This window comes from Gossypium hirsutum, chromosome A08 (genome assembly GCF_007990345.1).
Source record: "Gossypium hirsutum isolate 1008001.06 chromosome A08, Gossypium_hirsutum_v2.1, whole genome shotgun sequence".
In the NCBI taxonomy this organism is placed as follows: domain Eukaryota; kingdom Viridiplantae; phylum Streptophyta; class Magnoliopsida; order Malvales; family Malvaceae; genus Gossypium; species Gossypium hirsutum.
The window spans coordinates 46,734,739-46,744,051 of record NC_053431.1 but is presented as its reverse complement, the minus strand read 5'-3'; the positions used below and the strand labels follow the sequence as shown (position 1 = coordinate 46,744,051).

At 36.1% G+C, this 9,313-nt stretch overlaps 1 non-coding gene across 1 annotated transcript; it reads right to left on the bottom strand.

Annotated features, from left to right (window-relative positions):
- Positions 1-437: 437 nt before the first annotated feature.
- LOC121205315 (small nucleolar RNA R71) lies at positions 438-544 on the bottom strand. The gene has a single exon (XR_005900399.1). It is a non-coding gene; the product is annotated as a small nucleolar RNA R71 (small nucleolar RNA).
- Positions 545-9,313: the final 8,769 nt, after the last annotated feature.

The following is a 9,313-nucleotide window of genomic DNA, read 5'->3' as shown; positions in this document are numbered from 1 at the left end:
AGGAAAAGGATATTACTGTGGAGATGAGTGACAATCAAAATAATCAGCTACCTCCTACAGGTCCTGCCCCTCGGACTATGTATGATTATGCTAAGCGCACTCTGATTGGGGTTGAATCGATTATTGTGAGACCAACCATTGCTGTAAACAATTTTGAACTGAAGCCGAACATAATTCAGATGGTACAGCAGTATGTTTAGTTTGATGGTTTGCAAGATGAAGATCCGAATACTCACTTGGCTAACTTTCTAGAGATTTGTGACACATTCAAGATCAATGGCATTTCTGATGATGCCATATGCTTACTATTATTCCCATTCTCTTTGAGGAGTAAGGAAAAATAGTGGTTGAATTCACTTCCACAGGGTTCTATCACTACTTGGGTGCAAATGACTGAAAAATTTCTATTAAAGTACTTCCCACCTGCTAAACCAGCTAAGTTGAGGAACGACATATCTTCTTTTGCTTAAATTGACTGGGAGACATTATATGATGCATGGGAGAGATGTAAAGATCTATTGATAAGGTGCCCTTATCATGGGTTACCTTTTTGGTTATAAGTTTAAACCTTCTACAACAGTTTGAATCCCTCGACTAAGTAGTTAATTCATGTAGCAGTTGGTGGAACAATGAATACTAAAACACCTGAGGAAGCTTATGAGTTTATTGAGGAGATGGCACTGAATAGCTATTAGTGGCAAGTCATTAGAACAAAACTGATGAAAGTAGCTGGTGTTTTTAATCTAGATGTAGTTGCTATGTTGTCAAGCCAGATGGAAGCATTGAATAAGAAATTTGATGGTCTGAATTTTCTACGCAGGTGAATCCAGTGATGCAATGCGATGCGAATGGAATGAGGATTATTAATTCAGAATGTTTACCCTTTGGTTCTAGCACGGAGAATGAGCAAGTCAACTTTATGTGTAACAATTCTAGACCTCAAAATAACCTTTATAGCAATAACTATAATGCAAGTTGGAGGAACCATCCAAATTTTTCTAGGGGTGGTCAAAGAAATCAAAGGTCACAACCTCCTCCGGGTTTTTAGGAACCTTTTCAGCAAGAGAAGAAATCGAACCTTGAAGAGATGTTGGAAAATTTTATTTCAATGTTAGAAACTTGATTTCAAAACACTGAGATAGCTTTGAAAAATTAGCAAGACTCGATTCAATGGATTGAAAATCAAATTGGACAACTTGCAAAATTAGTTTCAGAAAGACCACGAGGTAGCCTACCTAGCAATATTGAAACTAACCCAATGGAGCAACTTCACGCAATCACTGTTCGAAGCGTGGAAGAATTAGTCGAACCTGAACAGAAACCAAAACTAGAAGCTATCGAGAAAAATGATGAGGTTGAGAAAAGTAAGAAAGAGAAAAAACCGGTGGTTAGACAATAAAAACCTCAAATTCCATATCCAATAGCATTGAAGAGAGACCACAAAAACGAACAATATGATAAATTCTTCAACTTTTAAAAAATTGCACATTAGCTTACAAGTTGTTGAAGCCCTTTAATAGATGCCAAAATATGTAAAATTTTTAAAGAAGTTTTTAAAAAATAAGAAGAAGTTAGATGACTCATCGACTATGAAGCTAAATGTAGTTTGCTCGGCCATTCTCTAGAACAAACTACCCAACAAACTTAAAGATCTAGGGAGTTTTACTATTCTTTGTCTCATTGGTAGTTTGAATGTTGAAAATGCTTGTTGATTTAAGGCTAGTATAAATGTCATGCTGTAACACCCCCTTACTAAGACCGTCACCGGAGTCGAGCACGAGGCGTTAACAGACTTAAATTATCACTTAAACAATTTCAAACAATTTATTTCACCTTTCATAATAAACTGCCTATCTACGTCACAGTCGCTAAAAAAATCATATCTCGAGTTACAAAACTCAAAATTAAAATCCGTAAATTTTCCCTGAAACTAGACTCAAATATCAATTTACTAATTTTTTTCCAAAATTTTTGGTCAGGCCAACCAGTACAGTTTATTAGTTAAAGTTTTCCCCTGTTTTAGTGTTTGACTGATCTAACCTCTGTTCACTACGAATCACTTTTCTCTCTGTACAGAATTCAGATGACTATGCTGTCTATTTCTATTAAAATTAAACTCAATAAGTAATCTATACATATAAAGTATGACTCATAATTATTTTTTTACAATTTTTAGTGAATTTCTAAAACCAGAATAGGGGATTCAGAAAATTGCTCTGACCCTATTCCACCAAAACTCAAATTTGTCATAAAATACAACTTATTTACCTATTTTGTTTCTTCCATATGAAAATAGACTCAATAAGATTCAATTTAATATTTTATTAATCATCTAATTCTATCTCTACTATTTTTACTGATTTTTCAAACTCACGTCATTACTGTTGTATGATACTATTTTATAGCAAATTTCACCTTTTTATGAATTTCCATGGATTAGATAGCACATTAAGTATACATAACACCAAATATGATCTTGATTAGCCATTCAAATGGCTAATCATTACCAAACATTTCCTTACCACCCAATAGCCATATCATAAGATCATATACACAAAATAATTATAATGCTATACATGCCATACTCAAAATATACAAGCCACTATACCAAAATGGTCCACGGATAGTGTGAGCGAGCCTCTGACCGTTCCCAATTTTCGAGCTGGCTTGTCAAAACTACAAAGAATGGAAAAGAGGGAGTAAGCAAAAATGCTTAGTAAGTTCACATGTAAATAGCAAGTAACATAATCATGCAATCCAACATAAAACATCATTTGTATAAATATCACCAAGACTTTCATGTTACATTTGCATTTACTATCTTACCGTAATTTAATCATACCAAGTTCTCAACCCGAGGGTTTAAGCGTATACCTGTCCAAATTTTCTCATTCACCACACTTACCAACATGTCACCTTTGTCTTAAGTATTCTCCTTATTCACTTCACTTAAGATTCACCCGTTGAACACATCGGAATATAATTTGGATACATGGATTGCATGCACATAAGTGCCATACCCGCAGCCAGACAAACACAATAGCCTGCGGAAATTATGTAGCCAAGCTACCATGTAACCCGGCCGTAAGTGAACTCGAACTCAACTCAATGAGCTCGGGCGTTTGCTAAGTGAACTCAGACTTAACTCAACGAGCTCGGATGCCTAGTTACATCTCACGAACTCGGACTCTACTCAACTAGCTCGGAACTCAAATATCCTAGTGACATGTCACATGTATCCTAATCTATTCCCAAGGTTCAAACAGGATTTTCCTCAATCACACATCTTTACCGTCTTCCACGGAATGTCGGAACCGATACTTGGTAGCATTTCATATTTATTAAGTAGCTCACATAATTTTCATATTACTAAATAATAATCCACAAAGCATAATATTTCATGATAATAACATCATTTCATATAAATAACATTAAATTACTTAAAATGACAATTATGTTACTACATTTACACATGAACTTACCTCGGTACAAAATGTTAGAAATCGAGCCTATTCCTCCTAAACTTTATTTTTCCCTCGATCACAACTCGAATCTTGTTTCTCTTAATCTAAAATAACAAATTTAGCTTATTTAATACTCATTTATTAAAATAGTTATTGACTCAAACTTTGGCAAAATTACATTTTTTCCCCTAAACTTTTACATATTTACACGCTCAAAAATTAAACTTCATCCTATTTTCTTATGTTTTATGACATGCTGATCATTTTTCCCTTCTATGGCAACATCAAATTCTAACTCTAACATGTACTTATGAACATTAGGTATTTTTACCGATTATGTTATTTTACTCGTTTTCACGTAAAATCGCTTAGCAAATGTTGTTTAACACAATTTCAAGCTTCATATTCTACCATAAAACATCAAAATAAACACATTTCACTGGTATTTTTCCAAATATAAACCCTAGGTTAAATTATTGCTAGAATAAGCTTAATCAAGTTACCAGGACTCAAAAAACGTAAAGAACATTAAAAACGGGGCTAAAACGGACTTACAATCGAGCTTGGAAGCTTGAAAAATGCTATCTATGTATTACTTATGTGAAATTCGGCCAAGGGGTTGAAGATGGACAAAAATTGGCTTTTAATTTTGTTTTTAATTCACTTTAATAACTAAATGACCAAAATGCCCTTAATTAAAAACTATGGTCTTTTATCTTCCTTTAGGTATTTTTGTCCAAACCAGTATAATGGTCTAATTACTATCCAAGGACCTCCACTTTAAAAACCCATTACTCACAAGTACTTAGTACCTTTGTGAACTAGAACACACATTTTACAACTTTTGCAATTTAGTGCTAAATATCAAATTGGACCCTCTATAGATAAAATTTCTAAACGAAATTTTCACACAATCATGAAATCATGCCATAGACCTTAAAATGATAATAAAATAATTATTTCTATCTCAGATTTGTGGTCCCAAAATCACTATTCCGATTAGGCCCTAATTCGGGATATTACAACTCTCCCCCTTTTAGGGATTTTCGTCCCCGAAATTTTACCGGTAAACAAGTGTGGGTATTGATTCCTCATAGTTTCCTCGGGCTCTTATGTAGCCTCTTCTACCCCGTTCTTTTGCCACAATACTTTCACGAGAGCGATAGTTTTATTTCTTAGTTGTTTGACCTCCCGAGCTAAAATCTTAATCAGTTCTTCATTGTATGTCATATCCAGTTGTAGCTTAATTTTCGTCGGTGAAATTACATGTGAAGGATTTGAACGATACCGGTGTAACATAGATACGTGGAACACATCATGAATCTTCTCTAATTCAGGTGGTAATGGTAATCGATATGCTACCGGTCCAACTCTTTCAATTATCTCATACGGTCCGATAAAACGCGGACTCAACTTGAATTTCCGACCAAATCTAAGAACTTTCTTCCATGGAGACACTTTTAAAAAAACCTTATTGCTGACTTGAAACTCGATTTCTTTTCATTTCAAATCCACGTAGGATATCTGTCTATCTGAAGCAGCTTTCAAACAATCTAGAATCACTTTCACTTTTTCTTCAGTTTCTTTAATTAGATCAACTCCGTAAATCTGATTTTCTTCGATTTCAGTCCAATACAATGGCGTTCGACACTTACGACCGTACAATGCTTTATAAGGTGCCATCTTCAAACTCATCTGATAACTATTATTGTAGGAAAATTCTACCAACGGTAAGTATCTTTCCCAACTACCTTGGAATTCCAATACACAACATCTGAGCATGTCTTCAAGAATCTGAATTACTCTCTCTACTTGTCCATCAGTTTGTGGATGGAAGGCAGTGCTAAAATTTAACTTTGTACCTAATGCCTCTTGCAACTTTTACCAAAATCGCGATGTAAATCTCGGATCTCTATCCGAAATGATCAACAAAGGTACTCCATGAAGTCTAACAATCTCACTGATATACAATTCAGCCAACTTATTAAGAGAATAATCAGTACATACCGGAATAAAATGAGCCGATATAGTCAATCTATCAACTATTACCCAGATGACATCTTTCTTCCTCGGAGTTAACATCAACCCTGATACAAAATCCATAGTAATTCAATCCCACTTCCACTCGAGAACCATGATACGCTGAAGTAGTCTCGAAGGCACTTGGTGTTCAGCTTTCACTTGTTGACAAATTAAGCATTTCAATACGAACTCGGAGATATCTCTTTTCATTCCGTTCCACCAATACATTTTCTTCAAGTCATTATACATTTTTGTACTACCCGGGTGAATTGACAAACAACCACTATGTTGCTTCATGCAAGATCTTTTGAATCAACTCATCATTTTTCGGTACACAAATCCGATCTTTAAACATCAAGCAACCATCAGAACCGATTCTGAAATCTGATCCTGTATCAGCCTCACATTGCTTCCTATTGGCTTGCAAATCTTTGTCACTTTTCTAAGCTTTACAAATCTCTTGTAACATAATCGGTCTTGTTCTTAACTCTACTAGAATCTAACCATCGTTAGACACCGTCAACTGAGTATTCATAGCTCTCAAAGAAAACAACGACTTTCTACTCAAAGCATTGGCAACCACATTCACTTTCCCTGGATGGTAGTCAATCACAAGCTCGTAATCTTTCAATAATTCTAACCATCCCGCTATCTCAAATTCAAGTCTTTTTGTGACATCAAGTACTTGAGACTTTTGTGGTCGGTATATACTCGGCACTTTTCACCATGCAAATAATGTCGCCAAATCTTCAAAGCAAACACTATAACAGCCAGTTCCAAATCATGAGACGGATAATTCCTTTCGTGAGGTTTCAACTGCCTCGAAGCATAAGCCACCACTTTTCCTTCTTGCATAAGTACACATCCCAAGCCATTTAGAGAAGCATCACTATACACCACAAATTCTTTACCTGACTCGGGTTGTACTAACACTAGTGCCTCAGTCAGTAACTTTTTCAATTTCTCAAAGCTTTGTTGACATTCTTCCATCCATTCAAATTTAACATCCTTTTGGAGTAGTCTGGTCATAGGAGTAGCAATTATAGAAAATCCATTTAAAAACCGTCGATAATAACCAGCTAGACCCAAGAAACTTCTAACGTCAGTTACATTCTTCAGCAGTTTCCAATCAACAATAGCTGAAATTTTACTGGGATCAACCTGTATACCGTCACCTGAAACAATATGACCCAAAAATCCAACTTCTCGAAGCCAGAATTCACTCTTACTAAATTTGGCATACAACTACGTATCTCTCAAAGTTTGCAAAACTATCCTCAAGTGCTCAGCATGCTCTATCTCATCTTTCGAATAAATTAAGATATCATCAATAAATACCACGACAAACTTGTCCAAGTATGGCCAAAATATGCGATTCATTAAATCCTTAAACACAGCAGGAGCATTTGTCAAACTGAATGGCATAACTAAAAATTCATAATGGTCGTACATTGTTCTAAAAGCAGTTTTAGGCATATCTGACTCTTTTACTCGTAGCTGGTAATATCCAGACTTCAAATCAATCTTTGAAAACCATGTTGCTCCTTTCAGCTAATAAAAAAAATCGTCAATTCTCGGCAACGGATACTTGTTCTTGATTGTTACCTTATTTAACTGCCGATAGTCTACACACAATCTCATAGAACCATCCTTCGCTTTCACAAATAATACGGGAGCACCCCAAGGCGAAAAACTTGGTCTAACAAAGCCTTTGTCAGTCAACTCTTGCAACTGTGACTTTAATGCTTTCAACTCTGTTGGTGCCATTCTATATGGAGCAATTGAGGTCGGAGTTGTTCCTGGTATCAACTCAATACCAAATTCTACTTCTCTAACAGGAGGCAAACCCGGCAGCTCTTTTGGAAATACATCCGCGAATTCACATACAATCAGAACTGATTCAATTTTCTTCTCAAATTCCTTTGTATTCAACACATACGCCAAATAAGCTTCATAACCCTTTCTCAAATATCTCTGAGCCGACATCGAAGAAATCACACTAGGCAATGCCTCTGACTCGTCTGATTCAATTCGCAAAATTTTACCATTTTCACATTTTAATTCAATAACCTTTTGTTTACAATTTACTATAGCATCATGCAATGTCAACCAATCCATACCAAAAATAACATCAAATCCATCAAACAACAACAACATCAAGTCGGCCGAAAAATAATGACCTCTAATCATCAAAGGACATTTCTTGCATACTTTATCAACTATAACACATTTGCCTAACGGGTTTGACACTTTAATCATAAATTCCGTAGACTTAACAGGTATACTCATATTAGACACCAATTTCATGCACACATATGAATGAGTAGAACCGGGGTCAATTATAGCAATAACGTTAACATCATAAAGAAAGAAAATACCAGTGATCACATCGGGAGATGAAGCATCTTCACGCACCCTTATGGCATAAGCTCTAGCTGGAGCTCTAGCTTCAGATTTAAACGCTAAATCTTTGACTACATTCTTGCCGCTTGCCTCATTCTCAGCATTTCTCAAAGATCTTCTTCTCAAAACTGCACCTCTAGGTTTTGCACTCTGAAATTTTTCTTTCTCAATTCTCAGGACAGTCTCTAATAAAATGATCTGGAGAACCACACTGATAACATTCATTAGTTTTACATGGACCAGGTGACTTTTACCATATCGTTGGCACCCGGGTCTAACAAATCTTGAATTTCCTACACTAGCCACAGAAGTAGTCTGAGATTTAAAACTCGCATTTTGCTTCTTATGATTCCCATACGAATGTCCGGCTGAAACATGAGAATGAGAATACATATCTCTCGATTTTCTAGATTGCGGTGGGAATGCACTACTCATTGGTCTTTTCTTCAAATTTCTAGTCTCAGTCTCTGCCTTTCTCTTTTCTTTAATTAGTTCTTCAGCCTTGCAAGCCCGATCAACAAGTACTACGAACTCTTTCAACTCAAGAATTCCCACAAATACTTTGATGTCTTCATTGAGTCCATCTTCAAAACGTTTGCACATTTTAGCCTCTGAAGAAATACATTCTCTACCATACTTACTCAACCGAACAAACTCCCTTTCATACTCAGTAACTATCATGTTGCCTTGTTTCAACTCGAGAAACTCTTTACGCTTCTATTCAACAAATCTTTCAATGATGTATTTCTTTTGAAATTCTTCTGTAAAGAACTCCCAAGTCACTCTCTTTTTCGGTACCACTGAAATCAATGTCTTCTACCAATAATAGGCTGAATCTCTCAAGAAGGATATAGCACATTTTAAACACTCTTCAGGTGTACAAGACAATTCATCAAATACCCGAATAGAATTCTCAAGCCAAAATTCTACTTTCTCGGCATCATCATCAATATTTGCCCTGAATTCTTCAGTCCCTTGCTTGCGAATTTTGTCAACTGGGGTTCTATGAAATTTCATCAGATCCATACCTTGAGGCATCGGGGGTATAGGTTGAGGAGTCAGGGGAGGTGGGAGAGGTTGTTGAGCATTCGGGTTCATACAAACGAACTCGGTGTACCATGCATTCATCATCTAGAAAAAGGCTTCCCGAGCCCCTTTTCCTCCTCCTTGACTAATAGTAGGAGGTCGATTTTCAATCGGCACCGCCCCTTCAGCAGGAGCTGGTGCATTGCTCTCTACATCATCGGCCACAGTTGGATCGGGATCCATTTACTATAAAAAAAATCATTTTAAAGGTCAAGAGTCGTCACACTATCACAATATAAATATGACATGTATAGCAAAACTCGTACATACGCCACGTTAGTCTGAGAATCGACTAAATCATAGCTCTGATACCACCAAATGTAACATCCTCTTACCTG